This window comes from Ranitomeya variabilis, chromosome 1 (assembly GCF_051348905.1).
Source record: "Ranitomeya variabilis isolate aRanVar5 chromosome 1, aRanVar5.hap1, whole genome shotgun sequence".
In the NCBI taxonomy this organism is placed as follows: Eukaryota; Metazoa; Chordata; class Amphibia; order Anura; family Dendrobatidae; genus Ranitomeya; species Ranitomeya variabilis.
In genome coordinates this window covers 488,642,776-488,656,888 of record NC_135232.1, presented here as the reverse complement: position 1 = coordinate 488,656,888, position 14,113 = coordinate 488,642,776, and positions in this window count along the sequence as shown.

Below are 14,113 nucleotides of genomic sequence, written 5' to 3'. Positions count from 1 at the left end.
TAACCATTCCCTTGCCTGGGACCTTCAGCCAAGCTCGCTCCTCCTGCTCCCTTCTCCTGGTATCAGACACGCAATGTCTCCTGATGGTAGTGGGTGGCCTATCATACAAGCTGGGATGCCTACATGAAGTGTCCCCAGATTATGCAGGGCAGTACGGTGGCTCAGTGGATAGCATTGCAGCGTTGGAGTCCTGGGTTCTAATCCCACCTTGGATAACATCTGCAAGGAGTTTGGATGTTCTTCCCGTGTTTGCGTGGGTTTCCTCTGGGCACTCTGGTTTCCTCCCACATTCCAAAGACATACTGATAGAGAATTTAGATTGTGAGCCCCATCGGGGACAGTGATATTGTGTGCAAAACTGTAAAGTGCTTTGGAATATGTTAGCGCTATATAAAAATAAAGATTATTATTATTATTATTATGCCTGTCCTGTAGCTACTCTCACGGTAGGCCAAGAATCAAATGAGTGAGAGGCCCGCCTCCTCCTTCCCGGACCCTCGCTCTTGTTGAAGGGACCTGTCCTGGATGCCATCCTTGCCTGCAGGTCCTGTATCCGCCGCTGCCGCGGGCACCGCCAACTGCAGGCAGCCTAACCACTCTGTGTGCACTCAGCGACGATCCGTGGCCTCGGGTCTCGCGGCAATAACGTCATCAGCCGGCAATGCGCTCATCGTTCTGCCTGTGTGAGCGCGGTGTACCACGCACACAGTTCTCGTGCAGGAGCTAGGGGACAGGTGGTTCAGTCTGCTCAGTGCATAAGTTAAATTATTCTTATTCCATTCTTGTTTTGCGACCTGCTCTTCACAAAACTGGTACCTAAGATCTTATGTTTTCAGGTAGCAAATTTAGCGATGAACCAAAGCTCACAATGATGTAGGATAGGAGAATTTGGAAATCTTGAGCTGTATTGCAGTTAGTGAAACAAGAAGCAGATTAATCATGTACTTTTTATACCATAGTGTATTACTATTTATTTGTACTCTATTGGTGACTAAAAAGTCAGATTTTTTTGCTCCTATAATGCTACTTAAAACAATGAAAATCAATTTTAAAAAAGTCATTTTCTCTACTTTTGTGAGTCTCCCGGGGACTCGAACTCACAACCTCTATTATTGCAGGCAGGAGCTAAAGCTATGAAGCCAAAGGTTGATTCATTGAGAGAGTTTTGTATACTTGATCTGTATTGTCGCCACTAATCACACAGTCAGATTATTATACTGAGACATAGTGATGCATCGTATATAACAGTGTATTTCTATGTTTCTGTATTCAAGAGGAAGAATAAAAGACAGATTAGTAAAATTACTAAAAAATAATGAAAAACAATTAATAGTGCTTCTCACTAATTTAGAATATTATCAAAAAGTTAATATATTTCATTTCTTCAATATAAAAAGTGAAAATCATATATTATATAAGTAATTATATGAGTAATTGCAAACACAGTGATCTATTTCAAGTGTTTATTTCTGTTAATGTTGATGATTATGACTTACAGCCAATGAAAACCCAAAAGTCATTATCTCAGTAAATTAGAATACTTTATAACACCATTGAAAAATTATTTTAAAATCTAAAATGTTGGCCTACTGAAATATATGTTCAGTAAATGCACTCAATACTTGGTCAAGGCTCCTTTTGCATCAATTACTGCATCAATGCGGCGTGGCATGGAGGCGATCAGGAGGTGGAACTGCTGAGGTGTTATGGAAGCCCTGCTTTGATTGCAGACTTCAGCTTGTCTGCAGTGTTGGGTCTGGTGTTATCTTCATCTTGACAATACCCCATAGATTCTCTATGTGGTTAAAGTCAGGCAAGTTTGCCAGCCAATCAAGTACAGTGATACTGTTGTTTTTAAACCAGGTATTGGTACTTTTGACAGTGTGGACAGGTGCCAAGTCCTGCTGGAGAATTAAATTTCCATCTCCAAAAAGCTTGTCGGCAGAGGGGAGCATGAAGTGCTCTAAAATTTCCTGGTAGATGGCTATGCTGACTTTGATAAAACACAGTGGACCTACACCAGCAGATGACATGGCTCCCCAAACCATCACTGATTGAGGAAGCTTCACACTAGAGCCCAAGCAGATTGGATTCTGTGCCTCTCCAATGTCCCTCCTACTCTGGGACCTTGATTTCAAAATGAAATGCAAAATATCTTTTCATCTAAAAACAACACCTTGGACCACTGAGCAACAGTCCTGTTCTTTTTCTCCTTGGCCCAGTTAAGAGACTTCTTGTATTGTCTATTGGTCATGAGTGGCTTGACACAACAAATGCGACACTTGTAGCCCATGTCCTGTGTGTGGTGGCTCTTGAAGCAATGGCTCCAGCAGCAGTCCACTCCTTGTAAATCTCCCCCAAATTTTTGAATGGCCTTTTCTTAACAATCCTTTCAAGGCTGCAGTTAGAAAACCAAAAGAGAAAAAACCCTTAAAAGATACTTTATTTCCACTTTTTAAAATATTGTTGTCAATAAAAACGTCAACTAACACCAAAAGAGAATAGGGCTGGGTGTTGGTGGGCCGGTGCTATGGACCATAGGGCCGAGGGGGAGAAAAAGTGGCAAATTCCTCAAAGACCCTGATAAGATCCTAAATGACCTGTACCCTACCTAACAGTGGAGGTTGGCACCCTAACACACGATGTGGCGCCCCCACTCCGCGTTGACTGTCCCTTAAGTCCCCTCAACGCCCTAGCCACTACCCAAAACCCAAATCCCTCCACACCATACACACAGAAAAAACAGGTCTAGCTGAGTGATCTTAACCTTAATAAGTTTTCTGCCTAGACAATGGGCCAGAAAAAAAGGGGTTTGCCAAATGGATGCGGCTCTAATTAAATTTTTAACAATGTGTGAGCCACATGTAGACAAAACCTGCATCTATTTCTGCTCAAAAAAGATGATATTAGAGAAAGAACAAGGGTATTCTATAGATAAATAGTGTCTGTTGATTATGATATAATGTATGTACAAACCAACAGGTTATTTAGCACTTATCCATTACCTATACTTCAGGTCTACGCATGTGATGGATTGACATAGAGTAATATATCTCAGCGACCAGTAACTTGACCTAGCATGCTAGAAAAAAGTTAACACCTTGTTCCTTTCACAATGGAACATACTGTAGCAAGGTGCTTTTTGTCATAAATATGCCAAAATATAAATTAAACAGCAGCATGCTAGGAACACCATAATAGGTAGACTTATCTGGGTAAAAGCGGCATTCTTTGTCCCAGTATCCTTGCCCCAACACGTTTCACCCCCTCCTAGTATAGGGGCTCATCAGGGGACCATAAATTGGAGTAAGCCATAATGGCGAAAATAGTATGTGGAAACATAGTTAGGTAGGGTACAGGTCATTTAGGATCTTATCAGGGTCTTTGAGGAATTTGCCACTTTTTCTCCCCCTCGGCCCTATGGTCCATAGCACCGGCCCACCAACACCCAGCCCTATTCTCTTTTGGTGTTAGTTGACGTTTTTATTGACAAAAATTTTTTAAAAAGTGGAAATAAAGTATCTTTTAAGGATTTTTTCTCTTTTGGTTTTCTAAGTAAATATACCCTGGTTTATTCAGTTTTGGTTTGTTACCCAAGGCTGCAGTTAACCTGCACTCAATTTTCCATTAATATGCTTGGATACAGCACTTTGTGAACAGCCAGCTTCTTTAGCAATAACCTTTTGTGGCTTACCCTCCATGTGGAGTGTGTCAATCACTGCCTTCTGGACATCTGTCAAGTCAGCAATCTTCCCCATGAATGTGGAGCCTACTGAAACAGACTAAGGGACCTTTTTAAATGCTTAGGAAGCCTTTGCAGGTGTTTTTGTTAATTATTCTAATTTTGGGTTTCCATTGGTTGTAAACCATAATCATCAACATTAACAGAAACAAACACTTGAAATAGATCACTTTGTTTGTAATGACTCTATATAATATATGAGTTTCACTTTTTGTATTGAAGAACTAACATGAATTAACTTTTTGATGATATTCTAATTTTGTGAGAAGCACTTGTACATAAATACAATTTTTAATGCGATTTTTTTTTTAAATATTAAACATCCCAAAGCAGCAAATAACACAGCAATCACACTATTTATGGGGATCCGTAAATGGTGTAAAAAAAAGTATTACTTACCGGTAAGGCTCTTTTATAGAGTCCTCAACAGCACCCACTGAAAGAGGGGATCTGCCCCTAGGAACAGGAAACCTACAGAGAGATAAAAGGGGTGGCTCCCTTCGCTCCCTCGGTTGGATTACAGAGAATGAGAGGACCCGCCACACAAGCATTAGTTGTCTGCTTCTCAAGTCATTTGAAGTATAAATCTATTTACATTCCCAGATATGTACAAACTGCATATCCTTTTCTATATACAAGTAATCCGCCACCAATCGGAGAAACCCATGTGCAACTACAACTAAGGGAGGGAAATGAGTGGGTGCTGTCGTGGATTCTACAAAAGAGCATTACCGGTAAGTAATCTGTTTTTTTCTCTTCTCCACAACAGCACACACTGAGAGAGTTTCAGAGACAATCACCTGCGAGTGACCACCGTGTCAAGAATTGATCTACCAAAGGCTAAGTCTGTAGAGGAAGACAAGTCAAGCCTGTAGTGACTGTAGAAGGTAGAAGATGAAGACCAAGTTGCGGCCTTATATATAAGGTCAATCGGGACATCTGCTCTTTCAGCCCAGGAGGATGCTACAACTCGTGCAGAATGCGCTTTCATGCCCTGTGGCAGGTTTTCCTGTCATGATCTCAATGGCAAGAGAACATAGCATAAGCATATATAGGAACTAGCTCTTGGAAGATGGGAACTGAGCTGACCATGAACTAAACCTAACGCACAACTAGCAGTGGCCGGGTAGCATGCCTACGTTGATTCTAGATGCCCAGCACCAGCCGGAGGACTAAATAAAGCTAGCAGAGGAAAATATTAGTCCTAGCTCACCTCTAGAGAAATACCCCGAAAGGAGACAGAGGCCCCCCACATGTATTGGCGGTGAGTTGAGATGAAATAACAAACGTAGTATGAAAATAGGTTTAGCAAATTTGAGGTCCACTTACTACATAGCAGAAGACAGAAAGGACACTTTCATGGTCAGCTGAAAACCCTAAAAAACACCATCCAGAAATTACTTTAAAACTCTGGCATTAACTCATAACACCAGAGTGGCAATTCCTGTTCACAAGAGCTTTCCAGACACAGTAACGAAACTACAGCTGTGAACTGGAACAAAATGCAAAAACAAACATGGACAAGAGTCCAACTTATCTAGTAGTTGTCTAGGAGCAGGAACAAGCACAGAGAGGCTTCTGATAACATTGTTGACCGGCAAGCAACTAACAGAGCAGCAAGGTTATATAGCGACTCCCACATCTTGATGGGAACAGGTGAACAGAGAAGATGAAGACACCAGTTCAATTCCACCAGTAGCCACCGGGGGAGCCCAGAATCCAAATTCACAACAGTACCCCCCCCTCAAGGAGGGGGCACCGAACCCTCACCAGAACCACCAGGGCGATCAGGACGGGCCCTATGAAAGGCACGAACCAGATCGGAGGCATGAACATCAGATGCATTCACCCAAGAATTATCCTCCTGGCCGTATCCCTTCCACTTGACCAGATACTGGAGTCTCCGTCTGGAAACACGAGAGTCCAAGATTTTCTCCACAACGTACTCCAACTCACCCTCAACCAACACCGGAGCAGGAGGCTCAACGGAAGGCACAACCGGTACCTCATACCTGCGCAATAATGACCGATGAAAAACGTTATGAATAGAAAAGGATGCAGGGAGGTCCAAACGGAAGGAAACAGGGTTAAGAATCTCCAATATCTTATACGGGCCGATAAACCGAGGCTTAAACTTAGGAGAAGAGACCCTCATAGGGACAAAACGAGAAGACAACCACACCAAATCCCCAACAGAAAGCCGAGGACCAACACGACGGTGGCGGTTGGCAAAAAGCTGAGTCTTCTCCTGGGACAACCTCAAATTGTCCACCACCTGCCCCCAGATCTGATGCAATCTCTCCACCACAGCATCCACTCCAGGACAATCCGAAGATTCCACCTGACCAGAGGAAAATCGAGGATGAAACCCCGAATTACAGAAAAACGGGGACACCAAAGTGGCAGAGCTGGCCCGATTATTGAGAGCGAACTCCGCCAATGGCAAAAAAGCAACCCAATCATCCTGGTCAGCAGACACAAAACACCTCAGATATGTCTCCAGGGTCTGATTAATCCGCTCGGTCTGGCCATTCGTCTGAGGATGGAAAGCGGACGAAAAAGATAAATCTATGCCCATCCTAGCACAGAATGCCCGCCAAAATCTAGACACGAATTGGGTCCCTCTGTCAGAAACGATATTCTCAGGAATACCATGCAAACGAACAACATTTTGAAAAAACAGAGGAACCAACTCGGAAGAAGAAGGTAACTTGGGCAGAGGAACCAAATGGACCATCTTAGAAAAACGGTCACACACCACCCAGATGACAGACATCCTCTGAGAAACAGGCAGATCTGAAATAAAATCCATCGAGATGTGCGTCCAAGGCCTCTTAGGAATAGGCAAGGGCAACAATAATCCACTAGCCCGAGAACAACAAGGCTTGGCCCGAGCACAAACGTCACAAGACTGCACAAAGCCTCGCACATCTCGTGACAGGGAAGGCCACCAGAAGGACCTTGCCACCAAATCCCTGGTACCAAAAATGCCAGGATGACCTGCCAACGCAGAAGAATGAACCTCAGAGATGACTCTACTGGTCCAATCATCAGGAACAAACAGTTTATCAGGTGGGCAACGATCAGGTCTCTCCGCCTGAAACTCCTGCAAGGCCCGCCGCAGGTCTGGAGAAACGGCTGACAATACCACTCCATCCTTAAGGATACCTGTGGGCTCAGAGTTACCAGGCGAGTCAGGCTCAAAACTCCTAGAAAGGGCATCCGCCTTAACATTCTTAGAACCCGGTAGGTATGACACCACAAAATTAAACCGAGAGAAAAATAATGACCAGCGCGCCTGTCTAGGATTCAGGCGCCTGGCGGTCTCAAGATAAATCAAATTTTTGTGGTCAGTCAATACCACCACCTGATGTCTGGCCCCCTCAAGCCAATGGCGCCACTCCTCAAAAGCCCACTTCATGGCCAAAAGCTCCCGATTCCCAACATCATAATTCCGCTCAGCGGGCGAAAATTTACGGGAAAAGAAGGCACAAGGCCTCATCACGGAGCAGTCAGAACTTTTCTGCGACAACACTGCCCCAGCTCCGATCTCAGAAGCGTCGACCTCAACCTGAAAAGGTAGAGCAACATCAGGCTGACGCAACACAGGGGCAGAGGAAAAACGGCGCTTAAGCTCCCGAAAGGCCTCCACAGCGTCAGGGGACCAATCAGCAACATCAGCACCCTTCTTAGTCAAATCGGTCAATGGCTTAGCAATATCCGAAAAACCAGCAATAAATCGACGATAAAAATTAGCAAAGCCCAAAAATTTCTGAAGACTCTTAAGAGAAGAGGGCTGCGTCCAATCACAAATAGCTTGAACCTTGACAGGATCCATTTCAATGGAAGAGGGGGAAAAAATATATCCCAAAAAGGAAATCCTCTGTACCCCAAAAACACACTTAGAACCCTTCACACACAAAGAATTAGACCGCAAAACCTGAAAAACCCTCCTGACTTGCTGGACATGAGAGTCCCAGTCATCCGAAAAAATCAGAATATCATCCAGATACACAATCATAAATTTATCCAAATAATCGCGAAAAATATCATGCATAAAGGACTGGAAAACTGACGGAGCATTAGAAAGACCAAAAGGCATCACTAAATACTCAAAGTGGCCCTCGGGCGTATTAAATGCGGTTTTCCACTCATCCCCCTGCCTGATTCGCACCAAATTATACGCCCCACGAAGGTCAATCTTAGAGAACCACTTGGCCCCCTTTATGCGAGCAAACAAATCAGTCAGCAACGGCAATGGGTATTGATATTTAACAGTGATTTTATTCAAAAGCCGATAATCAATACATGGTCTCAAAGAGCCGTCTTTTTTTGACACAAAGAAAAAACCGGCTCCTAAGGGAGATGACGATGGACGAATATGTCCCTTTTCCAAGGACTCCTTTATATATTCTCGCATAGCAGTATGTTCAGGCACAGACAGATTAAATAAACGACCCTTTGGGTATTTACTACCCGGGATTAAATCTATGGCACAATCGCACTCTCGGTGCGGAGGTAACGAACCAAGCTTGGATTCTTCAAAGACGTCACGATAGTCAGACAGGAACTCAGGAATTTCAGAGGGAATGGATGATGAAATGGAAACCACAGGTACATCCCCATGAGCCCCCTTACATCCCCAGCTCAACACAGACATAGCTCTCCAGTCGAGGACTGGGTTATGAGATTGCAGCCAAGGCAATCCTAGCACCAAATCATCATGTAGATTATACAGCACCAGAAAGCGAATAATCTCCTGGTGATCCAGATTAATACGCATAGTTACTTGTGTCCAGTATTGTGGTTTATTATTAGCCAATGGGGTGGAGTCAATCCCCTTCAGAGGAATAGGAGTCTCCAAAGGCTCTAAATCATACCCACAGCGTTTGGCAAAGGACCAATCCATAAGACTCAAAGCGGCGCCAGAGTCGACATAGGCGTCCGTGGTAATAGATGACAAAGAGCAAATCAGGGTCACAGATAGAATAAATTTAGACGGTAAGGTGCAAATGGAAACAGATTTACCAAGCTTTTTAGTGCGCTTAGAGCATGCTGATATAACATGAGTAGAATCACCACAATAGAAACACAACCCATTTTTCCGTCTAAAATTCTGCCGCTCGCTTCGGGACAGAATTCTATCACACTGCATACTCTCTGGCGACTTCTCAGTGGACACCGCCAGATGGTGCACTGGTTTGCGCTCCCGCAAACGCCTATCGATCTGAATAGCCATTGTCATGGACTCATTCAGACCCGCAGGCACAGGGAACCCCACCATAACATCCTTAATGGCATCAGAGAGACCCTCTCTGAAAGTCGCCGCCAGGGCGCACTCATTCCACTGAGTAAGCACAGACCATTTACGGAATCTTTGGCAGTAAATTTCCGCTTCATCTTGCCCCTGAGATAGGGACATCAAAGTTTTTTCTGCCTGAAGCTCCAAATGAGGTTCGTCATAAAGCAACCCCAAGGCCAGAAAAAACGCATCCACATTGAGCAACGCAGGATCCCCTGGTGTCAATGAAAAAGCCCAGTCTTGAGGGTCGCCCCGGAGCAAGGAAATCACAATCCTGACCTGCTGTGCAGGGTCTCCGGCAGAGCGAGATTTCAGAGACAAAAATAATTTGCAATTATTTCGAAAATTCTGAAACCCGGATCTATTCCCCGAGAAAAATTCCGGCAAAGGAATTCTCGGCTCAGATACAGGTGCATGACAAACAAAATCTTGCAAATTTTGTACCTTCGTGGCGAGATTATTCAAACCTGCAGTTACACTCTGAAGATCCATTACAAACAGGTGGACACAGAGCCATTCAAGGGTTAAGAGGAGGTAAGAAGCAGCTAGACAGCAATTAAGGGCTAGGCAGCAAAACTCTGAGGGGGAAAAAAAAAAAAAAAATTTTCCCTTCAACACTTCTTTTTCTCCTGCTTCAGCCCAAACAATTAACACTTTGTTGGCCGGTCAAACTGTCATGATCTCAATGGCAAGAGAACATAGCATAAGCATATATAGGAACTAGCTCTTGGAAGATGGGAACTGAGCTGACCATGAACTAAACCTAACGCACAACTAGCAGTGGCCGGGTAGCATGCCTACGTTGATTCTAGATGCCCAGCACCAGCCGGAGGACTAAATAAAGCTAGCAGAGGAAAATATTAGTCCTAGCTCACCTCTAGAGAAATACCCCGAAAGGAGACAGAGGCCCCCCACATGTATTGGCGGTGAGTTGAGATGAAATAACAAACGTAGTATGAAAATAGGTTTAGCAAATTTGAGGTCCACTTACTACATAGCAGAAGACAGAAAGGACACTTTCATGGTCAGCTGAAAACCCTAAAAAACACCATCCAGAAATTACTTTAAAACTCTGGCATTAACTCATAACACCAGAGTGGCAATTCCTGTTCACAAGAGCTTTCCAGACACAGTAACGAAACTACAGCTGTGAACTGGAACAAAATGCAAAAACAAACATGGACAAGAGTCCAACTTATCTAGTAGTTGTCTAGGAGCAGGAACAAGCACAGAGAGGCTTCTGATAACATTGTTGACCGGCAAGCAACTAACAGAGCAGCAAGGTTATATAGCGACTCCCACATCTTGATGGGAACAGGTGAACAGAGAAGATGAAGACACCAGTTCAATTCCACCAGTAGCCACCGGGGGAGCCCAGAATCCAAATTCACAACATTTTCCCCTTTTGCCGAGTATGCCAGACCAATCGCGTCTCTGATCCATCTAGATAGCGTGCCTTTTGTGATTCCAGACCCCTTCCTGTGGCCCTGAAAGGACACAAAGAGAGCCCTGCTCTACCTCCAGGGTCTAGTTGTATCCAAACAGACTAAGACAGCTCTCTTGACGTCTAACGTGTGAAATCTTTCCTCTTCTGGAGTTGCTGGATTATCATAGAAGGAGGGAAGATACATTTCCTGAGATCTATGGAATTTTGTAGACATCTAAGGAAGTTAGGCAGGGTCTGTTTTTAACACTAACCTAACTGATAGAAATGGGGGATCTATTGATAGGGCCTGAATATCACTCACTCTTCTTGCTGATACTAAGGCCACTAATAAGGCCGTCTTTAACTAAACATACTTAATTGAGGCAGAACGTAAGGGTTTAAATGGGGCCCCCGTCTATGCACCTAAAACTAGGTTGAGATCCAAAGCTGTATCTGAGCGATATGTATTGGGTTCGCTCGCTGACATGCTGAAATGAACCGAGCCACCCACCTATCTCCCGCAACATTATAACTATACAAGGCTCCTAGAGCTGATATTTGGACTTTCAAGGTGTTTACTGATAGTCCTAACTCACGACCTTTCTGCAGAAACTCTAAGATAGCAGGGATAGGTACCTTATTTGAAAGTTTTGTCGAATGGAAACTAAGAAATTTTTTCCACACTTTGGTGTAAATTCTGGTCATGGTCTCCATCCTACTATGGAGGAGGGTATCAACTTGATTCTCAGAGAATTCCCTTAGTCTCAGTAACTGCCTCTCAAATTCCATGCCGTCAGGCATAGACCCTACACCTGAGGATGATAGTCGGGCCCTTGAGAGAGCAGGTCCCGATCCCAAGGGAGGATCCACGGGTCAGAGATCGACTTGGCTCTGAGCCATGAAAACCAAGGCCTCTTGGGCCAAAACGGGGCTATCAGGATCACTTTTGCTCCTTCTCTTATTTTCCTGATGACCAGCGGCAGAATAACCATCGGGGGAAAGGCATAAGCCTGATAGAAGGCCCATTGAACTTGAAGGGAATCGAGTATATCTGGGTGGTCCTCCCTGTATAGTGAAGCAAAACTTTCAACCTGCCTGTTGCTTCTTGTAGCAAAGAGGTCTGTTTCGGGCATGCCCCACATGTCTGTTATCTTTCTGAAAATGCTCTGGCTGAGCATCCATCCCCCTTAATGCAGGGTATGGCGACTGAGGAAGTCTGTTGTGGAGTTGTCTACCTGACGTGTAGAGCTGAAAGGGACAAAAGATGGTTCTTGGCCATTTTTAAGATCTTGTCTGTGGTAGACATCAGAGTTCCTGATCTCATTCTTCCTTGGTGATTTAGATATGCTACCACAGTGATGTTGTCTGATAGAACTCTTGTATAAGTTCCTCACAGCTATGGAAGAAATTTGCATATGGCGTTGTAGATCGCTTTTAGCTCTCTCAAATTTGATGAGTCTTCAGCTTCAACTATGAACCACTGTCCCTGAAACATGTCCTAAATGCGCTCCCCACCCAGAAGGACTAGCATCTGTAGAACTTATCCTTGAGTGACTTACTACCCACGGAACTCCCCTTGAGAGGTGGTTTGGATCTAACCACCATGCCAGGGATTTAATTACCTCAGTTGATAGGGATATTACTCCCTCTAACTGTCCCTGCAGCTTTTACTCCTCTTGCAAGATGGCCCGTTGTAACTTTCCAGTATGGAACTGGGCCTACTGTACTGCAGGAATACATGATGTAAGGGAGCCAAGCAGAAACATACCCACCCTTAGGGACATTCTAGGGATGTTGATTGTTGAACAAACTTTTTTAACTATTAATAATTTCTTTGCATCTGGAAGGAGTCATTCCTGACTTACAGAGTCCAGATGAAGGCCCAGGAACATCTGGAAGGTTACTAGAAGCAATCTGGATTTGTTCCAGTTGATCAGCCAACCTAAAGCCTGCAAATGGGAAATTACATCAATCAGCCGCTGCTGACAATGGAAAGCGTAGTTTCCTACCACCAAAAGATCCTCTAGGTATGGAACTATTAAAGTGTCCATTAATCGTAAGTATGACATCACCTCCAGCATTAACTTGGTGAAGACCCGGGTGCCATAGACAACCCGAAGGGCATTGCTGTGAACTGAAGATGCCGGACTTGACCTTCTAACACGACCACCACCCAGAGGTATTGTTGATGCAAAACGTGCATTGGGAGGTGATAATATGCATCCTTGAGATCTAGGACTGCCATGAAGCACCTGGGAAATAAACGTTTTATGGCTGATCAAATGGACTCCATCTTGAAGGTCCGAGATCTTAAAAAGGTATTGAGTCTCAATAAATTAATTATAGTACTATAAGAGCCATCTGGCTTAGAGATCAGAAATAAGCAGGAGTAAAATCCATTCCCAGTTTGATCTGCCCGAACCTCTATTAAAGCATGTTTGTATAACAGGGACTTAATTTCCAACTCCAAAGCCTCTTGCTAAGCCTGAGACTTTAGAGAAGTTAATAGAAAGGCGTCCGGAGGGACCCGGGCAAACTCTAGTCTCAAGCCAAGTGTCACAAGGCTAATGGCCCAAGAAATAGCTGTTATAGCCTTCCATTGCTGGCATAAGAATGATAATCTGCCACCCACCGGCAGGTTGGAGCTACCAGAACTTATCTCCATTCTTGAAGGGACGTCTAACTAAGCAGGGCACCTTTTTGCTTGGTTTCTTTGTTGCCCCAGTGGTCTTGGTTCTCTTTCTGGGAAATGGCTGCTTTCTGAAAGCTCTCCTATAGGATGGAATATAAGTATTAGGGAACCCCTTTTTTCTTTCGCCCGCTTTAGTAAGAATTTCATCCAAAACCGTACAAAACAGGCACTCACCCTGGCATTGTATAGCACAGTTTTGATTTGGTCTGGGCATCACCTCTCCAGCCTTTTAACCATAAGACCCGACGGGCTGCATTGGTTAGTCCTGCCAATTTTGCCACTGGGAGCAGGGAATCAGTCGAGGTGTCAGCTAAGAAGGATGCTGCGCCTCTGATAAGAGGGATAGCGTAACTTAATTTGTCCCTGGACAGGCCGCTTTTTATATTCTCTTCTAATTCCTCTAATCAAACCAGCATAGATCTTGCGGTACATGTGGCCGATATTGCTGGCTCAAATGCCCCTGTGCATGACTCCCAGGACCTCTTAGGCCTCTTTCACACTAGCGTCATGCACTGCATGTCGCTATGCATCGTTTGGTTGAAAAAACGAATCCTGCAAAAGTGCTTGCAGGATGCATTTTTTCACCATTGATTTGCATTAGCGTCGCATTGCGACGCTTTGCCACACGTCGCAACCGTCGTGCGACAGTTGCACCGTGTTGTGGCGGACCGTCGGCTGCAAAAAACGTTACATGTAACGTTTTTTGCTGCCGACGGACCGCCATTTCCGATCGCGCATGTGCGGCCGGAACTCTGCCCCCACCACCCTGCACCTCCCCGCACCTCACAATGGGGAAGCGGATGCGTGGAAAAACAGCATCCGCTGCCCCCGTTGTGCGGCGCATTCACTGCTAGCGTCGGTACGTCGGCCCGACGTTCTGCAACGGGCCGAGTACGACGCTAGTGTGAAAGTGTCATGTCGGACGCTGTTCAGACCAGGTCGTTCGACAGA